We start from the raw sequence: 27707 nt of genomic DNA, 5'->3' as shown, positions 1-27707 counted from the left end.
AGACTGGGAAAGAAAAACCTAACCAGCATTGACCTGGAGAAGTAGGATTGTGTAGAGAGCAAAGTGAGAACAGGAGCCAGAAGCTTATGTATGGGCTCTGCTATTTATTAGCTCTTTGAGCAGGAAAAGTCATTTTACTTGCCCTGGCCCGAGTGTTCTTCTCTGTAAAATGAGGTGGTTACACAGATGTTCCCAGGATCCCATTGATCTCTAGCACTGTACAAAGTTAATTATTGTGGGAGTACCAAGCGTTCCTTACTTTGCGCACGTATGCGGTGAATTCACGCGGGCTCTGTGCAGCCAGCTTCTGCTGGAGTAGTCCTGTCCTTATATGGTTTCTGGTCTCTTTAGAGTGAGATTCTGTTTGGGAAGGGACTTAGTCTGGCACGGTTTCAGCCTAGTAATTACAAAGTACCAACTGGTCCTCATCTATAATTACAGTATGAGCTTGTGATTCATTTTCCTCTATCGCACAAAATTTTTTTAGGCAGAAAGGAGTATGGACAGAGGTTCCTAAAACTTAAAAGCATCTGTATTTCCATCTTATGTTTTTCACTGAATTGGTAGTTATCTTTCGTGAATGTCAGGCTTCTGTCCCTTCAGAATCAGTCATGTCTATTTATGCACTTGATGGAGTGGGAGGGGAAATGGTCTAGCATGGAGGAGTATATAAGAAACAATCTCTAATCAAAGTTTATTTCTTCGTCCCATGAAGCCCCAGCATACAATAGAGGCATGACCCCAAATAAGCCTATTTCCCTCTTCTCTAGGAGCTCTAAAACATTACCATTTTGTTGTTATTGTTGTTCTTTTACTGGCCTTGATCACTGCAGATATTCATGGTTGTACTAGACAATGAATTTTAAATTTTTTTCCTGATTAGGTCTTTGTAATTATTCATAATGTTCATTTGAGGGAAATAAAATAGATATGCACTGAAGCAAATGTTAACAGATCGTAAGATTTGATATGTTTTGAAAAGAAATCATAATGATAAATGACAGTTACCTAATTTGTGGAAGAATCTTCTTGCATAAAATAATCTACTAGTTTGTAATTATGTGATTAACTCTGCAAGAAAAAGAAAGTCATTCAAGTCAGAATCGAGTTTTAGAATCCAAAAAATGTCTAGAACTTTTCAAATTAATTTGTTACGTATAGTGAACTTTGATGTCAATTCTAAACATAAATACTATTTAAAACTCTTTTTAGGAAAAAGGAGTTCATTTATTTGCCACTAAAATTCAAGAGAATAATCAAGAAAAAAATAGCAGAAATTTCAGTAAAAGTATCGATAGGTACTTTTTGTTCATTTTGGTGTTCATAAAGCACTTCCACATATAAAACCTCATTTTAAAAGTAATAAACGACATAGTGAGACAAAGTGTCATCAAGAGCACTTTAAAGGCGAGGAAACTGAGATTCATTTTAAATACCATGTTCATGACCACGTAGCTTTTCAGAGCCAGAGATAGGAAAAATTAAATACTTTAATAGGAGTGAATATAGAAAATATAGAAAGTATTTAAGTGATTTATGTGTATGTGTTTCTGTATCCTGTAACATTGTGAGAAGGTGGATATAATCAGCCCCTTATTATAAGCAAGGAATCTGAGGCTCAAAGACATTAATTTCTCTGTTGTCACATGCCCAGTAAATGACAGAGTCGAGTTAAAGTCTAGGTATTTCTAATTCCAAAATCTTTATATTTGTTTTCTAGTCCTTGAATGGTCTTATCTCTGCCCCATGTTAACTTTGATATTAATTTGATACTCAGTAAATATTTCATTGCTGAATGTGTGAACATTTTAAAAAACTTTTTGGATCACCTTTATCCTAGAGTGAGTTTAAAATACAGCCGTTACACTCAGGAGTGTGAGTGATGGGCTAGTCATTGAGAGATGTCCTACGGCTTTCGGAAATAAAGAAAGGAAGAGAGTCTTCAGTGTATTTGGTGATGAATAACTAAAAGCAATGGCTACTTCACTAAATAACAAGCACATTTCATCCATCTTAGAAACAAAAATAAAACCAGTAAATATGGTGTAAGCAACTAATCATGGCTGGATTGCTCAGAAGAGGATATGCATGAGACTCACATAAAGGTCGGGGTGGATATGTGAGTTCTTCCAGGAAAGGGGTGCAGCTGAATGCAGCAAGGGCTGTGGCAGATGAATATGCAGGAAGCAATAGGCAAATGTAATATCATTAAGGAAGGTTTGTCAACCATTACTCTTCATTTGGGGTTATCGATTGTTTTACAGGCTTGGACAACACATGCAGTGAACTGTTACAGCCACAACTGAATGTCAGCCCTCCAATATGATCATTATCCAAAGAGGGCAGTGTAAATAGTTGAAGTGTTGAAAGGACAGTGCAAAGAAGAGAGGCAGAACAGGGAGAAATAGGCCCTTGATTCCTTCCTTGGTCTGTTTTTTAAGGGGAAACACCCTTGCTTCCATAAGCAGAAATCTCTTCAGTAATCTTGAACTGCTCTGATAGTAGGAGAGGAGAGGAGGAGATTTTTACTCTTAAGGTTTTACTGTTTTGTCAGTGATGGAAGGAGGGTACCTCCAAAATGTATGGAAAATTAAGTTCAGTGATTTAATAATTTGTGTGCTTAGCCAGGTGTGTCCGTGTTTCTTGCCTCTTCAAGTAGTTATTGTTGAAGGGTGTCCTTTTGGGTAAGAATTTCATTACTGTGTGGCCCCAGAGGGAGAACTAGAATCAAATTTTGGGAAAGGGCCATTGATTCATCGGTCAGCAGAGCTAACTGTTAACAGTTAATCGTTAATTAGCGACGAAATTTAGCCACTAGAAACATCGCAACTTCTAAACATGCCCCTCTTCTTTCTCTCTTACAGTACCCCCACCCCGAATCTGTGTCAACTCTTAGATCTATTAAGTTGAGGTTGCATTTGTTGCTGGTAAGCACCTACTATGTGCTGGCCATTGTACTAGACGCAATGTAGTTACTTTAATGCAAACTATAGACTGATCCCACAGGCACTTGCATTCCTATTCTACAGAAGAGACTAGGTAACTTGCCACCTCTGCACAGCTAATAGCAGATAGAGCTGAGAAATGAGCTTAAGTCCATGAAGGCCAACGGATCTCTGATGACAGCAAACCTCCCAGAACATGGAATTGGTTGCCTTGTGAGGGAGTGAGTTCCCCATCCATGGAGGATGAAGGGGAGGAGGAAAAGTAATATATCAACAGTTTACCTTTTTTATTATTATGAATGTTATCTAAGTATTTATCAAGGTGAAATTCACATAACTTAGAATTAACCACTCTTAAATGAACAGTTTCCTGGCGTTTAGTACACTTACAGTGTTGTATAAAGATTACCTCTATCTCATTCTAAAATATTTTCATTACTTTAAAATAAAACCCAGTACCCATTAAGCAGTTACTCCCCATCTTTCTCCTTACATGCCCCAGCCCCTATCAATCACCAGTCTGCTTTCTGTCTCTTTGGATTTACCTGCTCTAGATATGTCATATAAATGGAATCATACAATATGTGACCTTTTGTGTCTGACTTCTTCCACTTAACATCATGTTTTTGAGATTTCATCCATGCTGTAGCATGTTTCAACACTTCATTCCTTTTTGTGACTAAATAATATTCTATCTATGACAATTTTTTCATCCATTCATCAGCTGATAGACATTTGCGTTACTTCTACCTTTTGGCTGCTGTGATTAGTGCTGCTTTGACCGTTCATGTACAAGTATTTGTTTGAGTAACTGTCTCGGATTCTTTGGGAGCTGCATCTTTTGGAGCATTTACTTTGTGCTAGTCACTGAACCAAGTGTTTTATGTGTAAGACTTCTTTGAATTCTCAGAACCCTGTGAGGTGAGTACTATTATTATACCTGGCTTATAGTTGAGGAAACTAAGTTACAGTGAGGTTAACATACCTTGCATTGGGTCACACACTCCTAGCGCTGGGACTCAAATCTTAGCATCAAAGTTCCAGAGTCTATACACTGTGCTTTTTCTGTCTTGGATCTTATTACCTTCAGACTTAACACCTACAACTGCGTTAGCTGTCCCTTCCCTAATACCACCCTTTCCTGTCTCCCCTGGGCATACTCTGATTTGTCAAGTTTCCTCTTAAAATGCGGAATCCAATATTGGATAATAATATTCCAGGAGTAATTTATTTTTACTGTTATCATCACCACTACCATTACTGATAGTTTGGTTGCACTTGAAAGATTATTAGGTGTTAGTTTTTCAAAATAATATTTATGTTTTTTATTAATAATAAAAATTGTATAATAAATAACAAATTAAGAAACAAGCCCCAGGTTTCACAGCCCCGAATCTCTCTGTTGCCATTAAACAATCAAGTAAAATCACAGTACATATGCATGTTGAAAATCTAAACAGTGAAGAAGTATATAAAATTTTTATTATGACTTCTTTTATGGAAAAATGCAGTGTATATATTTCCAAATACACCTTCCAGGTATGTTCTGGCATTGGTAGTGTTCAGAGTCTTATTTATTTCCTCAAGGTTCTGTTTTAAGCTCATTTAGCGATGCATACCAGAATCTGCCACTGAGTTTGGGGTGGAGTAAAACTCCCAGGTACTTTTCTTAGGATCTGTTGTTAAGTCAGAACTCCACTCTGCTGTGCTGGTTTATGCAGTTGATTTTCTTAACCTAAACGTAGAACTTTCCATGTCTTTGTGTAATTCAGTGAGCGTGTTCTGGCCCAATGCTATTCTGTCAAGATAACTTTACAACCTAAGTCTGATAACCAGTTTGTTACTGATCATTCTCAGTTTGGAAAATGCAAAACACTCTGCCACTTGACCATCCTGGGAATTTTTCATTTATTTTAATGGGTGTATTTAACACTATCAGCTGGGAGAGTTTGACCACCTAAGCTACAGAAGTATGTCTGCTTTGCACTTATTTTGGAAAGAATCCTGCTCAAACATGCCCCACCAGCCTTGGAGTTATGCAGAGTAACAAGGTTCCAGTTGTAGAACTAGAACTTCATTTGCAAAGGCACGACATGGAGGGACGGAAAGACATTTATCAAATTTAACAATGGCATTGGAAACCAGAGGTTCTATGCAATTCTCAGTTCGAGTATTGAACTGCACAATCTCTTGCTCAGTATAATTTATTATCTGAGGGATGTGCCTACATTAATAGCATTTGACCACATTTTAATCTTACTAAGCTGCTATGAATTAAACCAAATGGTAAAATTGTAATGTAAGAGTCCATTTTTATTACAATATAAGTTAATATTAAGTGATAAAATGAAATGTGTTTTTAAAAAATGAAAGTGTATTTTGCCCAACCCTGAGATACATGTCTTTCTTGTGTATAACAGACCTATAGTGTAAGTCAAGCTAAGCTTTTTCTTTTATCTTTTTTGATAAACTTTGTATTAGAGTAGAAATCCCTAATTGTCAGGTGTGTATACTTGAGTTTTGATGTCTTCACTAAGTCTAAAGATATTAATTAGGCATCATCTATTTACTCCCTCTTAGAAGATGTTGATAGTGATCATCCTGGGGGTGGACATGCCTTTTAAAACTACACAATTTACTAATGAGCTTTTCAAGAATGGATTTTTTTCCCCACCAATTCACTGCCCATAAATGTCTGTGATTTCTTTATATATAGGGATAAAAGCAAGCAAAATGAATGGTCTTCTTGTTTTTATTATGATTATTTCATGGAGGCAGATATTCATTCTGGCTTTTTAAATGGATTTTGTGATGGGAAGAAAATGCAAATGAAGTGACAGTAGTTCTCATAAATTTCTGGCCTCGTGACTATAATGCAGGGTATCGGCCTTGCTATCAAACCTCCCTAAGCACATTTTCTTTGTGTTAGTGACTTAGGTAATAGTGCATCTTTCATCTGTACAGTAGACTCTGTAATTCTTCCTTTCTACCTGTGCGCCTCACATACCACTTTTAACGTGTGTATATGAGTGTGTATGTATATACGGCATTCATTCTTAGCTGAAGCTGAGAAGATTCAGATTTCCTCTATACATTTCAAATCTGATAAATGGATACCCTGTGGTTATGAAAATTACCTATACTTAATACCTGTATTAATCTTGTACTCTCAGCAAATGCCTGAATGATGATCTGCCCCTTTGTTGATACCAAAAGTGATGTTAACACTTTCCTAGGAGCAATCATAGATGAGGACAATTCCCTTGTAGATTCAAATGTACTACTATACTTTTTCAACCTTTCTTTTTCCCCTAATTTTATGAGTCATATCCATCTTTAAAAAGAAACATTCATTTCGGATTTTCCAGCGAGAGACCCATGCCATGAAGCCTCTGAAGACAGTCAAAAGAAGCAGAAAACTGGAAAAATGCACAGGTGATACACAATCGCTCAAAGTTGCCCTTACCCTTTACATTGCATCTGCTGTCCCGTCAGTATTCAATCTGCAGTGCATCTCCAAAGCAAAATATATTTTGAACAATTTATCGGTGGTATTTCAAATTTTAAACAGTAAAATCGGCTAGATGCAGAGCTACTCTCGAGGTTTGGCCAATCAGGCTTTTCACCTTGGTCTTGCCCTTTAAGATTACTTTGCTATGCTGGTGGCAGGTTGGCATGCAGAGAGAAAAGGAATTGCCTTCCAGAGATGGTACTAAAAACAGCTCAAAGCTCTAAAAGTACAAGTCTTTGATTAGACCACTTTGGCTGCTACAAAAAGGCTAACTGGGTTCATGTCCTTTCTGGCTGAATAACCCCAACTATTGGGTCCACAGGGGAACAGATGACTGTAAGGAGGTGATCTGATTTTTTTGAGTTTACTTCATTGCCTGAGCAAAAAAAAAGGAAATAAGTAGTTTAATTGTTATCACTCCTCTACCGTGTATTTCTAGCAGTCATCACTAATTTGTTATGGTATTCTGTCCTGCAAAACCCAGATATGGCTTCATAATATTTCTCAATCTAGCCCTCGAGAAAGTCACTGTTGCTGGTCGGAGTTGCCACGTGAGATGTAACCAGTCCGGCCATCCAGCTCTATGTTGAGTTATGGCCACATTTTTCTCTAACAAACCTTTAATACATCGAGGGTAGAGTCAAAGGGCTCTCACTTTGTCTGGTAGGTCACCCTGATAATAGAAATACCCTGGGCTTCTTATCCAGGGTAGAGTTTATTGCCACAGTCAAATCAGTATGATCTTTTCTGGTATTCGCAGCTCAACAATATCTCATTGTTCCTCAAGTTTAAAATTACCTTTTAAGTGACACTATTCCAAAAATCGTCCCCTGAGCCATTCTGACAGTTTCCACCTTGAAAATCTCCCATCACATCATGAGAGATGAACATATGTATTACAGAACTCCTGGACAGTAATATCCTGATCCTATGAATGTTTGGTGCCACTATCAGTACAGTGAAATCTGGAACTTGGCTATGAACGGAACCCCTTTGTGACTCAGGTATTAAGGAGGAAGATCTTTGTTGCACATGACTACTGAATCATCTTCACTTTCTTGATGTTCTTTGGAGTTGTCATTGGTGAAAATGATGGTTTTGCCCATCTTAAGTGAAAAAATGATCCATGGTTAGCTCTGGCCTCTAAAGATCAGACAGGGTTAACTAGCCTCTAAAGATTACAGATAAGGATAGTCCCCCTAAATAGGGCTTAAGGAAAACCTTTTCCTGTAGATTAGATTACTACAGATGCTTAGCATCTCTACCAGAGATTCTGGCAGGGGTTGGAACACTGGTTCTGAAATCATCAGTCGTAAATATTATGGTGTACTACCCACTCTGTGTCTGACACTATGCTGGTTACTGGAGTACAGCAGTGTGAGAGAGGAAGAGAGCACTTCATGTAGCTTCCAGTTGTAGAGTAGGTAGGCCTTAAGCTGATAACTCTGCTTCTTGATGGCCCTGATCAGACAATATCCTTGTCTAATTTAGTGAGCCCGTGCCGTTCTGGGTGATGAGTGGAATTCGTGTGTACAGTCTTGCGATGGTCTATCCTAAAAGGATAGTAGCCTACCTTAGACATATTCTGAGGACTCTCAAAGCCCATATTCAGAGGTCATTATCCCTTGCCTTTTGAAGTATCCAGGTAAAAAGGCTTCTGTATTTACTCTAGGGTACTCTAGACATAATAGGAACCAAAGTTATGTAAACACAAGTGAATTGGTCTTATTTTTCCTTTCTACATACTCCACTGAGGCTACTTATTTATTTATTTATTTATTTATTTATACATCTATTTATTTATTTATTCATTTTTGGCTGCCTCGGGTCTTCGTTGCTGTGCATGGGCTTTCTCTAGCTGTCGCGAGTGGGGGCTACTCTGTGTTGCGGTGCGCGGGCTTCTCATTACGGTGGCTTCTCTTGTCGCAGAGCACGGGCTCTAGGCACGCAGGCTTCAGTAGTTGTGGCATGCAGGCTCAGTAGCTGTGCCTTGTGGGCTCTAGAACGCAGGCTCAGTAGTTGTGGCACACGGGCTTAGTTGCTCCACGGCATGTGGGATCTTCCCAGACCAGGGCTTGAACCCGTGTCCCCTGCATTGGCAGGCGGATTCTTAACCACTGCGCCACCAGGGAAGCCCGAGGCTACTCTTTCAAATGACTTACTTCCCCTCATTTTTATAGTTATCCATTCTTTAAAAGCCAGAAAGACTAATAGTGTAACAGTAGCTACTGTTATATTGAGTATTTACAGTGTTATTGAATATTCTGCTAAGATTTTTATCTGCATCATCTCAGTTAATTCTCACATGAACACTGTGGGGTTGGGGTTTTATTATCCAGGTTTCATGGAATGAGAGCACAAACTTTAGGCATGTTCAGTGACCTTTCCGAGGCCACGGAGGTGCTAAGCTGTGGATTCAGGACTCCTACACGAGCAGTCTGATTCCAGAACCTGAACTCTTAGCCTCCATGCTGCACTGCATCACTAACTGGCATTTGGCCTACCCTCTATTTTGTTCACAAGAAAATTGAAACTGGTTGTTAAGTGACTTGCCACGTGGACATACTGTTTAGCTACAGACTTGAGACTAAATCTTGTGTCTTCATTTTAAAATACTAACAATAACAACAGCAACAGCAGCAACTAAATCTTTCATAGTGCTCATTACTACGTTCCAGGCACTCTCCTAATGCTTTAGTTAGGCTCATTTATGTAATCACCTCAACTACCTTGAGGAAAGTACTATTGTTATCCTCATTTTACTCATCAGGAAACTTATGCATTCTGAGACTAAACTGATTGCTTAAGGTCACACCTCTGCAAAGGTAAGGAGCTAGGATTCTGACCTAGCCAGTCTGGTGCCAGAGTTTGTATTCTAACCCAGTGGTTCTCAATGAGGAGAGGGTTTTTGTTTGTTTGTTTGTTTGTTTAATTCTTTTTTTTTAAATTTATTTATTTTTTTATTTCTGGCTGTGTTGGGTCTTCGTTTCTGTGCGCGGGCTTTCTCTAGTTGCAGCGAGCAGGGGCCACTCATCATCGTGGTGCGCGGGCCTCTCACTATCGCGGCCTCTCTTGTTGCGGAGCACAGGCTCCAGACGTGCAGGCTCAGTAGTTGTGGCTCACGGGCCCAGTTGCTCCGCGGCATGTGGGATCTTCCCAGACCAGGGCTCGAACCCGTGTCCCCTGGATTGGCAGGCAGATTCTCAACCACTGCGCCACCAGGGAAGCCACGAGGAGAGGGTTTTTCCTCCCTCTCCAGAGATATTTGCAGGGCCTGGAGACATCTTTGGTTGTCACAACTGGAAGAGGATGCTGCTGGAATCTTGTGGGGAGAGGCCAGGGATGCTGCTAAACATCCTACAGTGCACAAGACGGCCCCTCACAACAGAGAATTATTTGCTATAAAATATCAATAGTGTTATAAATCACTGTTCTGGCTTCTAGAATAGACTATCTATGCCACCCACATGATCTGTGAAGAAGCATACAATATAATACACCCTCCCAAATTAGGAAAACAGAACATAGCCTCCAGTGTGCATGATTAGTTTGGTGTGTCTTTTATCATGACTGAAATTCTGGGTTGGAATATTACAGTTTGTTGGGTACGTCATAAGGATACAAACTATAGTCTTGTGCCCAGCAAGAACCTATGGGGGAATATCAATTATTACAATGGAAACACAAATTGGTGTGTTTATTAAAGAAGGCAGAGCACTTGGGGAAGATGATAGAAGTAGCACTCTTGATGACTAGTGGTGATTTTGGCTTCAGTAAAGAAAAGTAGCCACATTGTTATTCAACATGTTATTTTGGAAAGGAAAAAAGCTGGTGTTTCAGACATTTTCTTTTCATTACAACAAACCTATTTTGCAGATTTACTGTGCCTTTTATCAGTACTGTAGCTCAGTTACAGTTTAGGCAGCAAGTTTGGACAAAATTAAAAAGAGGAATAAAAATATTTTTATACCTACATTGTATATTTCTTACAAGAGTTTCCAAGTATAATTACCCATGAATTTCGTCCAAAATCTTCAACTGTGCACATCTTATATTTGGTTACTAGCTAATCAGAATTGGGCATGAGTCCAGTGTAAAAGTTATTTAGAGGGGCTGGGACATACATTCCAAGCAAGAGGGAATTTCCTTATTATTCCTACCAAGGTTTTATAATTTTTATTATCATCCAGGTAATCAAACATAGAACTGCCTGCCTACCTGCCTCTCCCCCTCTAATGCCCCAACTCCTTCCCTGTGTTTTCCATTAATAGCTATTTTGGTCTGTTTACTATGTACTAGCTTTTGTGGAGACCGCAAAAGAAATAAGATACAGTCTCTGCTTTCATGAAACTGATAAGTAAATAGAATTAACATACCTGATATAAATAAAAATCCATGAACCCTTAGGCTAGTGCTACTGATTATAGAAATTTCAGAGAATGGCAGACTCCTGTGAACTAGAGCAGTATCTTGACAGATAAGGTGGATATAAGAAGGTAAATAAGGGTAAGGATAGGATGGTAGGTGGAGAGAATAGTATGCTAGAACACAGAGGCATTATATGGCAATACCAGAAATAGGCTTTATTGACTGCAATTTTCTTTTATGGGTAGAAGCCCAGGTTCTAGAGTCAGACAGAATTGCATTTGATTCCTGGTCGTACCACATGTAGCTGTGTTGCTTTCAGGATATTACTTCACTTCTCAGCTTTCTCATTTGTGAAATGAGCATAATAGAATTGTTCTGATTATCAAATAGAAACATTCACGTAAACCATTTAGCACACTTACATGCCAGCTATTATTACTGCTGTTGTCTCCTCACACTTTCGGGTCTATGCAGTATACTTCTAAATTCATTCATGAGCATGTACATAGCTATCTGTACAAAGCCAGACCGAGTGTACTCTTAGATGTCTTTCTCACTATCTATAGCAGTATTGGCCAACAGAACCATAATGCCAGACACATACATATCCAATTTTAAATACTTAATAACCGCATTAGAAAAAAGAAAAATAAGCAAGTGAAATTAATTTTAATAATCTATTTTATTTAACCCATATATCCAAAATAGTATCAATTCAATATAGAATCTGTGTAAAAATTATTAATGAGATATTTCACATTTCCCCCCCCCCCCAACTAAGTCTTTGAAATCTGGTATACATCTTACACTTAAAGCACATTTGAGTTTGTACTGTACAATTTGCTGTTTCTGAGACTCAGCTGAGTTTGGGAACCATTCACTTACTGTGTACTCTTAAGGAATGAAATTGCTAGCCCCGCATGTCTCTGTAACTTTAACTGTATACAGTCAGGGATGATGACAAATAAAGCATCCTGTCTGAATACAAATGTAAAAAGGCAGAAGACAAAGATACAACTGGAGAAATAGAAGACTATGTCTGTTAAATAGGCTGACATTTAAAAAAAAATTCTTGACTTGAAAGCAACTGATAAAACTTTAAAGTGAGAGTATGCCTGTGAAATGGAAACACATCATAGAAAATAAAACCAAACTGCAGCTCCTTCAGCTGAAATAAAAACTTGAGCGAGGATCTACCAATTTATATTACTAAAGTTAGAGGAACGTAAACCATCCTTAGGGTGCCGTATAAATTTTTAGCTGATGGAACAACTTTCCTTCATATGAAATTATGCTGTTTGATTTACGTGAAAGATATTTGTCAAATGGGAATGAACTGCTTTTTGTTTAACCCTGCTTCTGGGTGTCCGGTACTAAGGTATGAGATGCCGTGTCCCTGGGTAGAAGAGCACAGTCCCTTCATGTGCGAAGCTGACTTTTATGACCCAGAACCAGGAGAAACACCTGTGTTAGGCTTCATTTTCCAAGCCTAATAACGGAATGCCTTGAACTGCTCGTTCTCCCATCCAATCTTCTCTAAAACGGTGTTTGCACCCCTAACTGCAGGCAGCTGTTTTGTACTTCTCAGACCATTACACTAAATTTGATTTCTACATGAAGTTAACTGTCTCTAACTTACACTGAACCACTTATGATGACTTCATTAGTGCTTTGCCCTAACCGTCCTAGGTAGTCTCCTAAAGATCGTAGGCTCAACGTTGTAATTAACTGCTCCACTATATTGCTGTTTTCAAAAGAAATGCCCTATTATATTAGTAGAACTCAAATTAAATTCAGGAACCAACCCCCTGCTTGTACACTCAGTGTAAATTTCCACATAGTAAGCTGGACTGAGGGCTTGGATCGCCCACGTTCTGTAACTGGAAAAGACACACATACTCTTTCTTGGCATTTAATAAATAGTGGGTGCTGTTGGGTAGTCATAAATGAAATGTATACCATCATTTTTTTTCTTGCCTACCCAAAAGGTTAACCATCCGAGAAATAATACATTCAAGTTATAACCTTCTAAAGATGACCACATAAACTACTTCGCTGCTTCTGAAAGGGGAGTTCTTAATTATTCCTGAAATAGCTTCTATAATTAAGTAACTTGTCTAATGTGAGAAAGAAAATGAAAGATCTCCAGTGAAGGTCAAAACTAAGGGACGCATTGTGCTGTATATTTTGTTTAGTTTTATTAACTTCAAACATTTTTACTACATAAAGGCGTTTTGTAACTGGAACTTTTATCTAAGATACACACATACATATATATATAAAAGAATTAATTTGCACCATATTTTTATCCATTCTTCTTCTTCCAAAAGGCAGTGTATGCCACTAGCATCCTTTTAAGAATATCCTGCAACTTTAAATGAACTCAACTTAGAAATAAAGCTTTAAAAAATCAAAGTAAAGTATACGTCTTTTATTAAAAATAAGAAATAAGCCAATTGAGTAAGTACTGCAACTCTGGATTTGGGGAAGTGAGCAAGTTTAGAATCAAGTGTGGGTGCTATCAGTAATGACTGGTACTTGCGTTTTTACTGTGGTTTCTGCCTCATTTTGTCTTGTGGCCGAGTTGGTTAAAATGAGGTTCAAGTTATGGGCTTGAATACCATTTGACAAGAAGTCCTTTTGTCACAGATCTTAGTGTTCATCTTCTTTCATCATCCAGTGTGTTTTTGCCCAAAGACTATGAAAGATACATAGCACACAACCTTCCAATAGCATGAATGTTAGTGAGGTCTTACAAAACATGCTGTGGATCACAGAGCAGGGAGATGGTGAGTATGCATAAAAAACACATATGGGATATTTTAATATGCTGGAGGTATATTTCCTAATGAACACCCTAAGGTTTTCAACCCATAGGTTATTGGGAAAATATAGCATAGTCATGAAGCTCTATACTTCGGTAACTTCAAAGTTTGCTTTGTGAGATATTCGGGAAGTCAAAAATTTTACTTCTCTGTGCACTTCAGGCAGTTTATTATGTGTGGATTATACTAAACAGAACTCGCCACTGGAGAAAACGATTTACTATACATGCACTATTCTTTTTTGTTCAGGATTGTCAATGTGGCAAGCAAGAGAAGGCATAGTTACTTCTTCCTTTGATAAATTATTTCTAAATATTATTGTGGGAACTTTTGCATTAGGAATTAGTCTTTTGGGTTTGTTTTAAGACTGAAACTTTCTTAATTCCCTTTACCTGAACCATTGCCTCTCTCATCAGACAGGGACCTAAAGGGATGTTTAGGAACAAAGGGAAGACACAAAGAGGTATTGTGCATGGGTGGAGGTGGTTGGGCGATGTGTGGGAAGGGCATGGGGAAGGGACAAAGAGTGAGAGGCAGGCAAGCAGCATGTATCAAACTTTGATGTGGATTGCAGTCACCTGGGGACCAGATGATACTCTCTTGGGTTTCTGCACACCTCCCAAGGAGGCTTTGAGTTACTGGGTCTCAAGTTGGAACTGGGAAACTGCATTTTATCAAGGATCCCAGGACTGTGGACTATACTTGAGAAACTCTGCCCTAGAGGAAAAGGAAGTATCCTGTATTCCATTTGCTGGTTCCTTCTCAAGACAGCAGAGAATCCCAAGACAGATGGCTGCTTTGTGGCAACTGCACTTATTCATTCTCCTTCTCTGGCATGTAAACCACCTAGAAATGACTTCCCTGTTGAGGCTCTAATAACCTTGTAAATCCTGTAATTTAGATTCTGGAGCAGATTAGGATGAGAAGAAATTTTTTTTCTTACATGTGTTCCTTAAAAAAAAAAAAAAAAAAAAAAAAAACGACATGATGGGCACAGAGTTTCTGTTGGGATGACGAAAAAGTTCCAGAAATAGATGGTGGTGATGTTTGCACAACAATGTGACTTAATGCCACTGAATTCTCTACTTAAAAATGGTTAAAAGGTACATTTTATGTTATCTATATTTTACCACTATACTATATATTACAACAAAAAAGCTTCTTTTACTTACTAACTGCTACTTTTGAGATTATGTTAGTAATCTGTTGGCATGATTCTTAATGAGAAGTTTAGTGCACAGACATCCACAAAGATTAACTGTTCATTAATTTAGGAAAAAAAATAACTTCTTTGCAGTTTATTTCCTTTCATTTTAGTCTTAGCAAAGATCTGAAAAATGTAAATGATGTTTGCTTTGGTTTCTTAAAAAGTAAAAATTAATAGGATAGCAATGCAGGTGTTAAACTTGAAATGTCAATTATTTCTTGAAACCTGAAAACTCTCAGTTTGTAGGATGGATCACATAGTATCTAGGCTCTTTTCTGATGTTCCACAGGTCTATAGTTTACTTATGTAGTTTATTTAACATTTTGATATGAAATATTTCACCTAAAATTGAATATGAGATCCGTAACTGGTAAGTTTTGGGAGAAAGGTTTCATTGTTACTATTTAAAAGCGACTTGGTACGTGTGTTCAGATTGTGTTATGAGCAAGGTCAAAAACATCAAGTGTGCAAGTACTCTGTAATCGGCTGTCTGTCGGATATACCAGGGAATTCAAGCTATTACGTGCACTTTGGTGCACTAAACCAACACTACATTGAAGTCATCAGAGCATAGGACGGCTTCACTAGTCTCACTGTGGTAATTACTGCAGGTGTATCTCGATCGTTTAAAATGGGCGTTCAACCCAATCCTGCTAATGTGTGCCAATCAGTAAATTTCTATTTAATTTCCTGAATTTCAGTGGTTCCATGAGTGGGATAAAACTGAGCTACTGTTTCTCTAGAAACTCCTGGGCTATTAGGAGAACTTTTGGCAAGTCTGAATAATTGTTCCATTGGGTCTAACTCTGATTCTCTGGGTCAGGGTCCCTCACTCTTAGGGTCATTGGATGTACTTCAGAGGGTCTGTGAACTTGGGTGAGTGGGTGAAGAAAAAAAAAGTGCATTTTTATTTTCACTACCCTCTAGCCAAAATGTGCTTTTTCCTCCAATCATGAAAGGGGCCCATAAACCATATACTATCAGTAGCACCTGTGGCTTTGCCACATAGAAATTACACATTTTTATATCACGTGTAGGAGGTAGTTTAAGCTATCAATTATGCCTATCACTGCTCAGAAAGCTACAGTAGGTCTTAGACCTGCTCTTGTGTCATGTTTTTTATGCATTAAGAAGCACACATTACTATTATCACAGATTGCTTTCTAAATATTTTGATGTCTGTTTCAATATAAATGATTTTCTTTGTAATCGCATTTTCTATGTCAAAATCACTCAGAAACACTCTGATTGGAGGGTCTAGATTGCTGAAGCAGCCCGTGGCACTTAAAAGGTCACATGCTCCTGCCTTGGATGGCATCCTTGTATCTTTCCTATCTTCCTTTGAGATGGGATTTGTTAACATTAAAAAAAAAAAAGGCTCAAAAAAAATAAAATGGGCATTCATATTAGGATGCATCGTTCTGTTGAAATATTAAGTCCAGTAGAGAGTATTATAAGAGAATTTCACTTTGAGTACTTGAAACAAAAGGTAAAACGCTTGTGAAGCAAATAGACTCTAAAAATCCTGAACACCTAAGGCTGTTTTCTTGGAACTAAAGTATGCACATGTGAAACCAAACCTCAACGTTCTGTGCTGCTCTCAACTTGTATTTGTATATCTTACCGCGATCTATGCATCTTACATAGAGTGAAGAACCCTTCAAGGCATTAAGTAACAAAATTAGGAATTCAAGATGAATGAAGAAATTTTCACGGGAGGCAGTACTTTTTAAGTAAATTTTTAAAGTATCTAGAATGATTCCTTCTTTCACCTAGTGATTGTGATTTTGCTGCTATAGCAGAAAGACTCTTGTTGCCATGGTATCTCTGAATATCGCTTTTGACATTGCCGGTCACAGCTGTAACTGGTCATTTTACAGGGGCATTTTACATACATTTTGACTGTTGTTTCCATGTGAAAGCTGGATTGCTTTGACATGTGTTCTATCTCAAAATTAAATTATTTACTTAATGCAAGACTCTAACAAAAATGAACATACTATGTGAACAAAATGGCACTTATATATTAATTATTTTAATAGCAGGAAACGTTAACTGTTTTCGTTCCAGCTGTTATGTTCATCATGGGAGGAAGTGGAGATCTCTTTGCTTTTTTAACAAAGTCCCAAATCTTTATTTCTTGCTTAAAAAAAAAAAATTCTTGTTCCATTTCCAGCTGCCAAAGTTCTCAGTCACTGATCTAATTTTAGTATTCACATATGGAGTAAATGCCAGTCTTGCCTCATTTAAAAAGTCTTACAATATTACTAATACATATTTTTCCATTGGATAGTAGGCTAAAGTTATGCTATTTTTTGAGGAAAAAAAAAATCCTGGTCAGACCCTGGCTTCAAAAATACCAAGGGTATGAATATTGATAAGATGCCTAAATTGGCACAGTATTACTAATACATTTACTTTCTGAATCCAAAATTTAGTTTCCAGCTAGCATATGCATCGGCCCTTGCTGTAGCTTGGCCTCTAGATGCAAGGCCTGGGAAACTGTGAATGCTAATTCCATTTGCCGTCGGACAGTTACAACTTCACTTCCCAACCGTCTCCAACATACTTTTTAGCTAGGTCCTAGTAAAACTGAGTTCTATGTGTGAGATGCATTTTAACATTATATCAAGAGAATGGTTTCCATTGTAGGATGGACTTATCTCCATATCCCAGTCCTGCTACTTGTGTTTGTGTGACTCTTTATAAGTTACTCTGTGTCTCCGAGCCACTGTTTCCTCAAATGTGGGTTGTAATATCTGACTTGTGATGGTAATATAAAATAATATATGTAAAGTTCTGGGTAGAATGCCTGGTAGACGGAGGTATTGCAGTAAATAATAACTAATATTCTTCTTATTCTTAACAGTAATTATGTAATAAATGAATAAACCTTTAAATAGAACAAAACCAGCTTTTTAAGAGCAGAACAGAATCCTCTTTTTTGATCGAGACCAGATATGACAGAGACAGACTTGAACTTGGCCTTGCAGTGTCCTGGTCCCTCCTACTAATGAAAACTCTACCTTTAATCTACCATTCAGACAGCACCCAGTGATACCACTATACTTTTCAAAAGAGTTAGATGAACTGGGTATCATTTTCCATATTTTATAGATGAGGGACCTGAAATTCAAAATGACCTTGGTCACTCTGAAGATGGGGACAGAATCATGCCCAGACTCAGTCTCTCCTAAGTCATCATCCAGACATCATCATTCCCTCACTTTGCTGCTCCTTGTCAACTGAGTCCAGTCCTTTTTAAGACACTGAAGCACAAAGAGTTATATAAATAAGACCAAAGTTGGCATTTATTTTATCTATCTTATGAAATGAAATTAATCAAAAAGCAATATTAAGAGTAAAGACATAAGAAATCATATAAATCCAGGATCCTTATATGTGGATCCTCTCTGAAGACCATACCAGGAATTGATGGATGGTTCAGGGAGCTCCCCAAGCCCCGTGAAATTGTGTGTTTCATATCACATGTTATGAATACATTTCTAGGGCAAAGGGCATATCTTAGCTTGGGTCTGTGACCCCTTTCCTATACAGAGAAAAAGAGAAGAGTATCCCCAAGCATATGAGATAAGCAGATTGTTAGAGCAGACCACTAGGGCGTCGCCTAAGAGATGGGATATATTACATTTGAGAAATGGACACTTCTTTGATGGGCTCTTGTGGGTGGATTCTGCAGAGAGGACTGTACCGTTTAGAAACGTGTCAGGCTGCAGAATATGTGCCTTAAACATTACGTTATCCTCACTTAATTGAAAGACTCTGGGTTAGGTGGGTCCAAGGTTAACTCAGAGGCTCACTGTTGTCATCAGTGACCTCGGCTGGTTGTTTCTTTCCTCTCTGCTCTTGTGGCTTCGCCTTTAGTTCTCATGCATCTCAGTGTATGGTCTCAAGACGGCTGTCATTACTGCAGGGATCATATCAGTGGTGAAAGTAGGAAAAAATGGGGAAGGGATGCACCATTAAGCTCTCTCTTATTCCTATCATTTTATTTTTTTAAAAGTGAATGTTTCCCTAAAAACACAACTTCCCATGTAAAACTTTGCTCAAAGCTCATTAGTTAAAACCAGCTCACAGCTATTTCTAGCTTGAAGGGTCCAGATATGTAAATATCTGGCAAAGAGAAATAAGATTGCTATAACTGACCCAGCCCAGTCATACATCATCACTGTGGCTGAATTCATTGTTGCTCTGAAGAGAAATGGAATTCTGTTATCACAGAAAAGGATAGGCTGACAGTTAGCTAACCAACCACCCATGTCTCTCTTTACTGTGACAATTTTCCACATATCCTGATAAGTTAACTAAGTTTTACTTTTTTTATTAAGTTGAGAAATACCATGTCATTCCTAAAAATATTCCAATGTGTAAACTAATAACCATTTACTTAGTTCTTTGCCTCTTACATATGGCAATTATTTCTAATATTCTGCTTTTAAAGTTGGAACTAGTCTAACCAAGAAAACAGTGAGTGATTTTATTAAGCAACTGACAGAGTCAGGGAAAGCCTGCAAGTGATCATTTGATTTTCTGGCGGGTACTCTCATTCTAACAGTGGTCACAGCCAACATGATGGCTTATTCTTAATCTAATCTACTTAATCTACTCCCAGTTGCGTGGACTATGCATTTTTTTTTCAGTTTTTAATATTTTTATTGAAGTATAGTTGATTTACAATGTTGTGTTAATTTCTGCTGTACAGCAAAGTGATTCAGAGATATATACACACGCGCGCACACACACACACACATCCGTTTTTCATATTCTTTTCCATTATAGTTTATCCTAGTACACTGAATATAGTTCCCTGTGCTCTACAGTAGGACCTTGTTGTTTATCCATGCTATATATACTAGCTTGCATCTGCTTACCCCAACCTCCCACTCCATTCCCTCCGCCACCCCCTCCCCCTTGGCAGCCACGAGTCTGTTCTCTAATGGACTATGCATCTTTTACAATCTAAAATTTTTAGAATAATGTTGAACAGGAAAAATGCACCACATAATTTGCAATAGTCTTTTGCTTTTCTCATGTAGATTTGTCATACAATTAGAGAAATCTTCTAACACTGGGTCAGGTTGGAGCCTCATTTGGGTAGGACCGTATATTGTAATCAGAATATACAATTTGCTGTTTGGAGGTAATGCCCATTTTTCAACCAGTGTTTCAGTTGGTTTATAGAAACTAGGTGAACTTTTTGAGCAAATGCAAAAATAGACCTTCCATTCTCTTGATCGGCTGTTTCATATCTGTTGGCTTATGGGCCCAGTAGAAAAGTCAAATGTTTAAATTCCTGCCCTATGTGAGAATCTACTTCCTTATGTCTTAGCGGGAAAATTAAATTCAATTTCACTGAGTTACTCATCTAAAGTCTCCTTACTCACCTAGTGGAAGGACGTACAAGGTGTATTTGGGTTAATATGTGAGCTGACATTTTTGACTAAAGATTGTGAGAGAAATGTTTCTATGTAACTATTCACCAGTATAAATGTATTACATGGGAGTGGCATTGCTTTTCAAAGTACTATGGAATTTCTTTTATGTTTAGGTGTATGTCACTTATTTTTAGCAAACATGGATATTGGGTAGTTTTTCACTTTCCAACAATGTATTTTGTCTACAGATAAAATTATACAACTTATTCCTTTTTGTTTCTTATTTCTTCTCTAAACTCTTGTTCATTCTGGAATGGGTAGTAAATGCTCCTCTTAACTTCACATCTACTCTCACTTCTGATCTTGTTTTAATATTGGAACTTTTTCCCAGCCCTCTTGTTCTGCTACCATGAGAGGCCAACAGACTTTCCAGCCCCATCACTTATTTCCCCCTGTCAAGTTCTTCTGAAGAACTCTGCTCTAACAGCTTTACCCATGAGAAAAAAATGTTTCTTCTTGCCCACTTGAGCTTGGATTAAAAACTGACCTGTTCTGGCTCTCATTTTAGGAGCGTAGCACATGTACAGTCCTGCCTATATGTACAGCCTCCCAAGTAGAACTGAAGAAAGTTTAGTGATAAGTCCATCAGCAAATCATTGCACAGGTATTGAGGAAGCACCTGATGATATGTGTAAGGTTTAGGGTTAGATGCTTCACAAAAATGCAAGGAGGACAAAATACAGTCTTTGCCCTCAGGGCACTGCCACTTTTGAAGGGGAAGGGATGGCGTGTGTATTTGAAAGTTAACTTGCCCTGTAAGACTCTCTGTACAGTATTGGCTGAATTCATTTTTCTGAATGAATGTAGCACCAGTATCTAGAGCTATAGGAATTCATAAAGGGTACAGACCATTTTGAGCCAAAGACTAAAAAGACACGGAACATCGAAGAGGTTACCCTGTCCCCGCATCGTACAGATAAGTAAAAGGAAGTCTCCAACTCAGTCCCAGAAAGTGTGGTTTTCAAGGAGCTACACTTTTGTTATTGACAGAACCAGGATTTGTTCCTAGAGACTGCCAGACTAGATTTATTCAGGAAGGAATGAAAGAAAATCCTAAATTGGGGCAGGGGGGATGCAGAACATAAATGTGTTAATTAACCATATATATTTGGAGAAAAATACACATAAATCTATCTATCATGACGAGATTGGGAAGATGGCAGAGGGTTAGATTTCTGCTTCGCACCTCCCGCTTTATGTTCCCTAAAAGGACGGCATGCTCTAGAGCTACAGTCATTTTTTCTCTTGGAAGTGAGTGACATCTGTGTTCTCTCTTTTTAATGAGGAAAAATTAGCATTTCCCTTCTGAAATTGTTAATTCTAGGAATAATGCTCACTTCATCTTGCGATTGTCCTCCATAAATGTTAAACTTGTAAGTCATCAGGCTTTGTTGAATTGGAAACCATCTGTCCCTCCAGAGGTGTGTTGGTTCACAGTATTCCAGAATGAGGTGATCGTGGCATGTGCCAGCATGGCAAATTAAGAAATCTCTCATCTGAGTGTTCTAAGCATTAGTAGGGCATGGTGTCAGAATTGTCTGCCAATGAACTTTTCATTAACCTTAACTGCATCTTGTATTAGAGTCTTGGATTTTTACCTTCTGAGAACACTTATAACTGCCTCATTCTAGGCAAAGCTGGAGGCAATCAATACATGTTTGAAAGTCTACTTTAAAAGCTCAGATGTGGCACAAAATGGGGTTTTTTTTGAGTAGTTTTGATATGTTACAGATGTGAAGTATTTCTTTAGCTGTTTAAAATTTGAATAAGGGAAAGAATCCTGAGTTTAAAAGTTTGTCCTCAGCTTTCCAGCAGATAAATTAAGGGCGAGTTTTACTTAAATGGTAAACAAAATTATTTTGGAAATGGTCGAGTACAGGAAAGGTGGTTATGTGATTAAAACTAAATTACTATTGAGAAAAAGTTGAAAAACAAAGGAAGTCCAAGACAGTACAGGGCTTTGGCAGTGAAAGCAAAAATAAAATTGCAAATGAAGATTTAAACAGATTTCTTCCATTGCAGAAGAAAGGTAAGATTTATCCCAGAAACACGTTTGACATTAGAACCCCCTAATTCTAATACAAGGAAGATGGTATCGAAAGGACTAAAGAATTTTTGAGGTGCAGTAAAAGTGTGATTGCCTCTTTTAATCCTTTCATGTTCCTTTCATCTACCTTGTAATATAGTTATATGTTGTGCTTGTTAACAGTACTTAAACTCTTCATACCAGCTAAAACATTTGTGCATGGGGTGGGGGGTGGGCGGGTACCCACAGCAAGGCCTCAGTAAGTGACGAAATTAAATTGAACTGAAAGAGTTACATTGTTATGTTCTTGAGGCAGAAATTCTTGTAATACCATGACAGATAAAAATAGATAACTTTTATGGAAAATGTGTTACATGCTAATTCATTCATTCATTCAAAAAATGGTTATTGAGAACATTTTAAGTACCTTGGATATATCAGTGAGCAAAGCAAACGAATATTCCTGACTTCTAGGAAACATACAAAATGACCGAGGTCTCTTGCCAAACCAGAAAACAAGGAAACTATCAAAGACAAAGGGGATAATAACAAAGGATAAAGAGTCAACGTGCAGGGCTCCCCATTGACCTAAAATGGGACAATTTGAGCATTAATAAATAATGGCTTCAATTGATGGAAAAAATACGAAATATGTAATGAAATCTGTTAGTACATAAATAATATGGTAGATAGAGATCTGTCGATAGATAGTGTTCACAACAATGTGATAAGGTGGATTCTGCTCATAATTCCCTTTTACAGATGCGGAGGATGAGGCTTTAAAAGGCTGGGCAGTTGGCCCAAGACAGACCATTAATAAATGGTAGAGGTGAAAATTCAAATCCAGAGAGCTTACATTGACAGAACTATGACAGCTCTATTTTATATCCTTATGCTTAACTAGTCATCTGTCTCCATGTCCTTATGGTAGGGGGAACAAAAGCATGGATTCCTTCATTGTTACATTGTCTGTTTCTGGAGGGCTCATTCTGAACAACTCCAGTGAAGAATTTTGGGCTGTGGGAGGTCAAGCTAGAAAGTTTCTAAATACAAAAAGTAGTAACCACCCCACAATCATTCTTAGCTATTTAACTTTAAGAGCAGATCCACACATCCTTGTGTGTGCGTGTGTGTGTGTGTTTCCCACTTCCACGGTTTCAGTCCTATAACTCATTCTATCAAGATAAATGATGGATATGGCTCAGACTGAATATGAAAGTTGCCATCTTCTGAATACCTTGGACTTCAAGTAGCTGTGAAAATTGATTTGAGACAATTCTATTTGATAAGAAATATGTTTTAATCATAGTAGACACTATTACCACTACTTAAGGAAAGCAAGGTAGAATAAATACAGAATTTGTGCAAAAACAATATCGCCTAGGGGAGACTTTGATAGTGTGCTTTGTCATTTCGCATTTATGACTCTTTTATGATTTATTGTAGAACATAATGTTATTTATTGCTACACATCAGGATGTATTCCAGGACATGTATGTATGTCTATAGCTTAGGTATGTAATTCAGCATATCGAATTACCAACAAATGGAATCATAGACTCCTATCCACAGTCAAAATTGAGATCAAGCGAAGAGCCATGGCACATAATACTATTTTTTGTTGACTAACATTTTTTGAAAAACAAGTTTTCTTTAATTCAAGTGTTTGATAATAAAAAACAAACGTGTCTTTGGAAATATACCCCTAAAATCAGATAACAGATCTCATCAGTCATCTGGTCTGACCTAATTGAACGATGGGCCCTAAGAAGTTAAGTGACTTGATAAAAGTCACCCACCTAGGAAGTAGCAAAATCAGAATCCAGTGATGGTAGTTCCTAAATTCTATATCTCCACCAGTGGTACCACCATCTACTCTGGTCCAGCTGGAACAGGGTATCACTGCTTATCATTCCCTATACCTCTCTGCCCACATGCAGTCAATCCCAAGTCTGTCTGTTACATCTCCTGTCAAATTCTCGACTGTAGCTGTTTGGTTCATCCCTTATACAGTGTGGTCCCTCAGTATCTGCAGTTGATTGGTTCCAGCCCTCGTCACAGATACCAAAATACACGAATGCTCAAGTCCAGTTTTCAGCCCTCATTATCTGCAGAATGTGCGTCCGCAAATTCAAACAACAGCAGGTCTTAAGCATAGTACCTCATCCGCGGTTGGTTGAATGAGGGTGTCTGACCTGCAAATACAGAGGGTCTACTGTATATTGCTACCTTGTTAAAACCTCTAGTATTTCTCGCTTAATTTATCAATACTATGACGTCATGGTGATCGGTCTCCTTGCCTTTAGCCTGTGTTCTTCAATTCCATTTTCAATAGAAACTTTTCTGAAGTTCAGGCTTGATTATGAAATCACTGCATTATTCTTGGTTATAAGTTGTCATTACATAACAGGAATGATCCAGGAGACCGGAGATTCAAAGCAGAGCATCCTTTTGTGGTTTGGGACATCAGTGTAAGAGAAATGAAAAAATCCCAACTGTGTAGAATTCTAGAAAATGTATAGACAAAAACACAAACAAAATACTCTTCCTTTCCTCCCCTCCACATCCCACCATAACTGCCCACACTTCAGTGTATTAAGTAGGTCAGCTTTACTTATTTCAGTCTGCAGAATTCAGGGTATCATTAGCAGGGAGGCAGTAAGGTGAGGTGGGTATCTCAGTCTGTAAGTGCCTTGTTGACTGGCCTCCATGGTCTCCTTACCCTCATGTACATCGTTTCCCCTTACACCATGGTTGTGGTGGCACCCTGCACATCACATGACACACACATCCCCAGGGAGTTAAGCCTCCACCTGCCTTGCCTCTTGCCACCTCCCTCCTTCTTCACCATCCCACACCTTTTGCCGTAGTCACAGTGAACTTATTTTAGTTACGCCAAAGCTGTGCTCTCCAATAATGTAGCTGCTAGCCACCTCTTACTATTTAAATTTAAGTTAATTAGAATCAAATGAAATTAAAATTTCAGTTCCTGGATCACCCTACCCTTATTTCAGATGCTCATTGGTCACTTGTGGCTGGTGGCTACCCTACTGGACAGCATAGATATTAGAACATCCGCATCATCAGAGAAAGTTGAGTTGGGCAGCAGTGCTACAGAGATAAGTGCCCTTCCTTGCCTTTGGTCTTCCTCATCAGCCAGAAAGTTACTGGGTAACTGAGCTCTCATTTTCCAAGCCCCCCTTATTTACCTAACTCCTCCTTCCTGTTCTGGTTTCATATGCTGAGGTTCCTTCCTCTGGGGCTTTATCCTGGGGTAATACCTTCTCTACCTTCCCAACTCACCAGCCTTGATTAGGTTCCCTTTCTGTGCTGTTCTTCATACCTGTGGCTTCCGTTAGCATAGTGTCTATCACATAGATTGTAATTGTGTGTGTATTTTTCTCCGTCACCCACCAGACAATAAACCCATGTTTCTGGCTCAGTCTCATGTTCGGGCATGCAGTTGAGTGCCTGGCCCTTTGCAAGAACTCAGTAAACTTATGATTAATAATGGATTAATTTAAATGTTTATTTGAAATAGGCAAACTTACTTGAATAAATGTATTTATAATTTTCCATGAATTGAAGCCTTTTTTTTCATTTGACTTCTATTATAAAAGTAGATATTAATTTCCTCAGAGACTGACCTTAAGAAAATTACCCTTAAGGATCTGTTAGTTAATGTTAAGCCTGTTTAACCCTAAACCATACAGTAATGATGCTGATGACAGTGGTGGTCATCATCGTCATCTTCATCATCATCGTCATAGCAGGAAATCTAAGGGAAAATAACCATCAACCTCACACTCACTTAAGGAGAAGGAAACTACATTCAACCCAAGTCTGCTTTATACCAGTGCATGTGAGGAGCCCACTATCTAATATAATTAGAACAAATCAACTGTTTTCATTTGTCCATGTTGCCTTCTACCCCTTGACTACATGGATGCATAATTTGACAGTTGCTTCCGTAGCTCAGATAGTTTCTATTTTTAGCTTTAACATTAATATTTCATCATAGACATCCAGCATGGGCAGTGTAATTATTTTTAATGGCTGCACTATAGTCTATCCACTAATGACAAAGTAATTTACTTAGAAATTCACCTATTACTTTTTGGATAGTTAGATTGTTTTCAGTGTTTTCTGTTTTAAATAGCATTGAATATTTTATGCAAGCAGATTTTCTTATTCAGAGAGAGAGATTTTACCTTAGGCTAAATTGCTTAAGTACAACAATCTGTAAAGTTAATGGGATTTGAAAGATTTTGCCAAATATTTTCCCATGAGTTTGGGGATATTGTCATCATGTTGAATTCTTTTTTTAATGCAACAGGTACAAGATGGACAAAAAGGATTTAAAAAATGAGTATATGGTGGGAAATACTATTTTTTATTGAAACACTATAGTGCTCTTTTCAATCACCACTATTGTGTTGACAAAGAAGTGAGTTCAAAGAAAAAAAAAGATGCCATTTATTTTATTCCATTGTTTAAACTAAGTCACTAACCTCTTATACACTGAAGTTAATATGCCCTTTATAAATTTGAATTCTTAGGTATTCCTACTCAAGGGGGTAAAGATGTGACATTAGTGTCGCATCACTCCGTGTGCAATAGGATCTAGTGAGCTCAAGGACACAAGTAAAGTATGTATTCACAGTTTAGCTTTAATGGAAGCAGTTTACTTATTTTTTTTTCTCTAGGGACTTTTTACATTCTGTTTTATTTCAAAACATGACCCATGATAGTCCATAGATGTGCATGATCTTCCATATATACTCCCTTCCCCCAGTTTCCCGTATCAGTTCTTTTTTTATTGATACCTATTTTTGTTTGCTTATTTAACTGCCATGATTAAAGCTATTTGTGCTTCAGGATGTACTTCTCTGCCTCCTAATAACAATAATAATATAAAATTAGCAATAGCAATAATAATACCTAAACTTATTGAGTATGTATTATGTGCTGAGTCCCACTCTAAGTGCTTTGCAGGTATTAACTCATTTACTCCTCAAAGCAGCACTCATGATGCATGCATCCTTTTTAACCTCCATGTCAAATACTGCAAAACTGAGTCCCAGAGAGGTTCCGTAACTTGTCCAAAGTTGCGCTACTATTTAAATCTAGACAGTCTGGTTATCTGGGTTTCCTGCCCTTAACCTGTGTGCTATGCAAAATGCATCAAGTCTTTTTTTTAAAGATATTTCAAGCAGTTACCTGTGAAATTCTGAAATATTGACTATAAAATGTATTAAAGGTGTTCTTGGAAACTAATTTGAAATTTTGCCATTTGCATCAACGTGGATAGACTGGGAGGGCATTATGTGAAGTGAAGTAAGTCCGACAGAGAAAGACAAATACTGTAT

The 27707-nt window shown here is 37.9% G+C and overlaps 1 protein-coding gene across 5 annotated transcripts in view; it reads left to right on the top strand.

Annotated features, from left to right (window-relative positions):
• The window catches only part of CNTN4 (contactin 4), a 956080-nt gene that overhangs the window by 357998 nt on the left and 570375 nt on the right, over positions 1-27707 (top strand). The window contains exon 1 of one of the 5 annotated variants that reach the window (XM_068558510.1): positions 13576-13613. The exons of the other annotated variants lie outside the window; for them this stretch is intronic. The gene's annotated coding sequence lies outside the window, so the exon portion shown is untranslated. Of the gene's footprint in view, positions 1-13575; positions 13614-27707 lie in introns of those variants that run through there. 5 annotated transcript variants of the gene reach the window in all.

The sequence above is a fragment of the Eschrichtius robustus genome, chromosome 12 (genome assembly GCF_028021215.1).
Source record: "Eschrichtius robustus isolate mEscRob2 chromosome 12, mEscRob2.pri, whole genome shotgun sequence".
NCBI classification, from domain to species: Eukaryota; Metazoa; Chordata; class Mammalia; order Artiodactyla; family Eschrichtiidae; genus Eschrichtius; species Eschrichtius robustus.
This window is presented reverse-complemented; position numbering and strand designations above follow the sequence as displayed.